This window comes from Rhinopithecus bieti, unplaced genomic scaffold, assembly GCF_001698545.2.
Source record: "Rhinopithecus bieti isolate Rb0 unplaced genomic scaffold, ASM169854v2 scaffold_6907, whole genome shotgun sequence".
NCBI lineage: Eukaryota > Metazoa > Chordata > Mammalia > Primates > Cercopithecidae > Rhinopithecus > Rhinopithecus bieti.
The window spans coordinates 3,867,794-3,872,560 of record NW_016805647.1 but is presented as its reverse complement, the minus strand read 5'-3'; the positions used below and the strand labels follow the sequence as shown (position 1 = coordinate 3,872,560).

Sequence of the window (4,767 nt, the reverse complement as noted above, 5' to 3'; positions counted from 1 at the left end):
AAAAAATAAATAAATAAATAAAATAAATAAATAAAAATAAATAAGAAAAGCAAAGTGTCATAAAAGTCGGGCTAGTGGTTTTCTCAGGAAGTGTATCGGCAAAGAACCTGACACTATTCTTTTTTCGCTCTAATGACTTGTCTGTTCACAATAATTACACTTTGCTTTATATTTCAGAATAAAATTGTGTTATATTTATCAATAAAAGGTTAAAAGTAAGCAAACAGAAAAAAATATATATTAATGAGGGAAGCGCCAGCATCTCTCAGAAGTGAGTTCGTGGTTTTGCTCTCACTGGAAAAGCTGGCGGGAGGTGCTAAGGTGGGGATGCTGAATCCACGGATGGCCAAGCGAAGACGCGGCACTTCACTGGGGGCAGCGACGGGCCCAGACCTTGCTCGGACTGTCCTGGTGGTAACTGGGAGACCTCGCCAGAGAGGGAGCTTACAGGTCAGCTGCGCCCGGAATTAAAAGACTCACAGACAGAGGCGCAAACAGAGGGACTGACTTTAGCGACTTTAGCGAGCTCCCCAAACCTGTCCTCGCATAAGCATCACCCTCCCCCGCCCACAGAGACAGATTTCCGCCCCAGCCGCAGGCTCGCCAGGTAGGCGGTGCCGCGAAGGCCTCTGGGAAGGTGGTCCGTGGGCAGCCGCGGGGCACTCTGGGACTGGGCTCTGGGCGGCTTTTTTGCAAGTGGCGGGGCAGGCGGTGTAGTGCGCTCCGGCAGCGCGCTCTGCCCGGCTTCTTCAGTCTCCTCGCTGGGAGCATCCGGGAGCAGCTCCGAGGCCGCGGCGAAACCAGGTGGAGTCCGAGGTTCGGAGGAGTATCCGAGGTTAGGGGAAGGCCGGAGAATGGGGTGGGGGGCTGCGTTTCGGAGCCTAGGGTTCTGTCCCTGCGATCGCCGCGTTCCCCTCCCTTGGTGGGAGCGGCTCCCGGGAAGCGGCTAGTCTCGTCTCCCCTCGCAGGCCGGGTTCCTGTTCTGGACCTTTGCCCTCGGAACACGGTGCTGTCGGCCGGGACTCCTTCCCGAGGTAGACGACTCCTTGCTCTCATTCCTGGCTCTGCCAGGACTGTAGGAAGTGCGCAGTACACTTTAGGGCATGCATAGCACTCCCTGGGAGACAGTGCTTTAGGGTCAGAGAAAAGATCTCCGCTGAAGGCAAACGCCCGCGGAGCCCACAAGTCCGGGCTGCACTGAACAAGTCAGGATGTTGCCATTGGCAATTCCGCAGAAGTCAGGAACCCATCAGAGAGAAAGAGCCGCTGTCGTAAGGTCTCGTGCCTGAGCTGTTGGGTTGAGAATGGAGCTGGAAGAGGGAACTGATCTCGGAGCTCCTCGGGGACCTTGGTTATGTTTGACCCTTTTACTTTCAGGGAGCAGGGATTGGCTCAAGTCACTGCATCCAGAGTACGGGGGAAACGAAGAAATCATGGAGAGAGTTTGCCCCAGGAGAGAGGCGAGCGTTATGTAGACTAGGATCTGGGGTGGGTAACAGTCTGTGCAGTGTGAATCTGAGAGGAGAAAACACCCAACATGGGAATGGTCAGGTAAGAAAGGACCAGAAGTTCCGGTTCTACGGTTCTGCCATAGCAAGGACCTAAGTTGCTAAATTAGGTTCTTTAATGCAGACCTGGTCTTTCAGAACTTCTTTCTCTTCCCTAGCCTCGTCATTTCAGCATTCTGGCCTTCCCTATGAGGAGGAAGATGAACTAAGTCACAGGTGAATAGGAGTTTCTTCTCTTCTAAAGTTTAATCTCCTTTGTCAGGGGGAATCGATACGCTCTCTCATCTCTTACTTGGGAAAAACAAGATCTATCTTTATCGAGTGCCAATATGTGTACTATATGTTATCACTCAATGGTCGGATAGCTGAGTAGGGTTAGTAGGTATTTTAAAGATGTGTCAGTAACTTAAGGAAAACTAGAACCTTGTCCAAGCTTACTCAAAAGGCAAGTAGCATACTACTAAATGCTACCGAACCACTTAGGATTAGGTTCAGAATCCAGATCTGTAGGAGGACTCTCAGACTCTTGGCATTATGCTGTTTCCCAGCATGCCATTCACTTACTACCTAACAATTTTGCCGTACCTGTGTACTACCTGTATTATTCTTATATGTTTTTACTTACTTTTGTTAAATCAAACTTGTCCTAAGAAACAATGTCTGTGAAATTAGCCATTTGATGGCTGCTCCTATAACAGTATAGTTATTCTAAGGTGTATCTAAAAATGTCAGTCCATGCGCTATGTAAAATCGTCTCGTGTCAGAGATACAAACTACAATTTGGGACACAATGCACTGCATTATGCTCTCTTCTGGATTCTTTTCTGGGTAGGAAAGTCCCAGCCACACATCTGAGTGTCAGTTATCCATCCATTCTTAGTGTACCGTTTTATTCTTATAGATGAATACTTTCACAGAGAATGCCCTGCTTTGTATCTTCTCCAAAAGACGTTTCACTTCCCTGTTTACAACTACCTGTTCTCAATGTTGTATGTAAAACAAGTAGGAACTCCATACATTTCAGGAGCTTACTCTCTCTTTGGGGAGTTAATGTGTACACAGAAAATAGTCTAACTCTGTGCTGTTCAATAGAGCTTTCTGTGATCAGGGAAATGTTCTCTATCTGTGCCTTATCTGTATCCACCAGCCAGATGTACCTGCTGAGCACTTAATATATGGCTAGTGCAACTGAGAAGTGAATTTTATTTTAATTAATTTAAATTTAAGTAGCCACGTATGGCTAGTGGCTACTAGTGGTTACCATATTGGACAGCCAGGTCTAGATATTTGAAATAAAATATTTTAAGGTTAATTGATTTGGACTTGGAGTTCCCCCTTACACCCCACAAAAACCTCATAGCATATATGTTACAAATGCGCTTTAACTTTAGTTTCTTAGTGAAGGGTAAAGATTCTTTGCAATTTTCAGAGACTTCATAGTTGAAATAGTTTCTTGAAATTATTTAAAGCACATTTACGGTTTATAACACTTGTGCAAATGTACAGCTTCTGTGTTTTGTTACTATTGAAATATCCTATAAAGCAATAACTATATAGGATACTCTATAAGCAAAAGTCTTACTATTGTGTTGTTTGTATTCATTGCAGATAACTTTTCTTCTAGCTATCTATGTTTTCTTTTATTAGTGACATTTAGACTATTTAAAAATCAGTTAAACACAACCACAGTTGATATTAATGACGTTTTCAGGGCATCACTTCTTAACGCTTTGACATAGGAGTTGGTGTGTTCAACTTATTTCGCTGCTTATTAGAATAACCAGAGGGAGACATTTGGTTCATAGCTATATCTCTATCAGCTTAAATTCTATGTCAAATTATTTATTTTCCTGGCACTCAAAGTCAAACACTAGTGGACTGGTTGTATCTTGTTTTGTTTACTCTCTATGCAGGAGTATCTTCATAATTTGCCTAGTTTCTTTTTTTTTTTTTTTTTTGAGACAGAGTCTCGCTCTGTTGCCCAGGCTAGAGTGCAATGGCATGATCTCAGCTCACTGCAAGCTCAGCCTCCTAGGTTCACGCCATTCTCCTACCTCAGCCTCCTGAGTAGCTGGAACTATAGGTGCCTGCCGCCACGCCCGGCTAATTTTTTGTACTTTCAGTAGAGATGGGGTTTCACCGTGTTAGCCAGGATGGTCTCGATCTCCTGACCTCGTGATCCGCCCGCCTTGGCCTCCCAAAGTGCAGGGATTACAGGCGTGAACCACTGCGCCCGGCCACCTGTTTCTTAAGATTAAAAAATACTTGAAAGACAAAACAATCAAACATAATGTGTGATCTTTGTTTTCTGGATTAAAGAAAAGCTATCTGGGACATTTTGAGGAAGGTTGGGGAAATTCAAATATGAACTGGAATGTTAAGGAATTACTAATTTTGTTAGATGTGATAATGTAGTTATGAGGAGAATGTCATTTGGAAGACAATATTGTGGTTATGAAGGAGAATGCCATTTGGAAATGTATGCTGAAACATTTAGATTTTAAAGTGTTATGATGTCTGTAATTTACTTTAAAATAGGTCAGCCAAAACAAAAAAGTACACACATAAGAAGCAAATACAGCAAAATGTCAGCAGTTGTTCATCTACATGGTGTGGACGTGGGTGTTCATTGTTCTATTCTTTCTGCTTCTCTGTATGTTTGAAAATCTTTTTTCATTTTTTTATTTTTTGAGACGGAGTCTTCACTCTGCCACCCAGGCTGGAGTGCAGTGCTATCTCAGCTCACTGTAACCTCTGCCTCCTAGGTCCAAGCAATTTTCCTGCCTCAGCCTCCTGAGTAGCTGGGATTACAGGTACCCGCCATCACACCCGGCTAATTTTTTATATTTTTAGTAGAGATGAGGTTTCACCATGTTGGCCAGGCTGGTCTCAAACTCCCGACCCCAGGTGATCCACCTGCCTCGGCCTCCCAAAGTGCTGGGATTTGTACCCGGCCTTGAAAATCTTTATAGTAAAAAGTTGAAAGAAAAAAAGAGTACAGTACCCATCCCACAGTAGGGTAGTGAGATACTGGATGTAAAACACTTGGCTCAGTGTCTGTCACACAATAATTAACCGCACAATAAATACTCTCTGTTATAGCAGTAAATTTTGAGTTTTTAATCTCTAATAGGCAGATTTTTTCCCCATTATAAGCTAGTTTCTTGTGGAGGGAGAAAATAAACTTAATGGGAAACTCCAGTTTAGTGACAGACACCAATTTCTATCATATGTGTGTGTATATATATATATATATTTT

At 43.7% G+C, this 4,767-nt stretch overlaps 1 protein-coding gene across 9 annotated transcripts in view; it reads left to right on the top strand.

Annotated features, from left to right (window-relative positions):
• Positions 1-644: 644 nt before the first annotated feature.
• EXO5 (exonuclease 5) overlaps positions 645-4,767 on the top strand; it is an 8,296-nt gene continuing 4,173 nt past the window's right edge. Inside the window, exons 1-3 of one of the 9 annotated variants that reach the window (XM_017873304.1) lie at positions 645-835; positions 1,378-1,551; positions 1,667-1,724. The gene's annotated coding sequence lies outside the window, so the exon portion shown is untranslated. Of the gene's footprint in view, positions 836-887; positions 1,035-1,377; positions 1,552-1,666; positions 1,725-4,767 lie in introns of those variants that run through there. The other 8 variants (XM_017873307.1, XM_017873306.1, XM_017873303.1 and 5 more) reach the window with 8 other exon arrangements.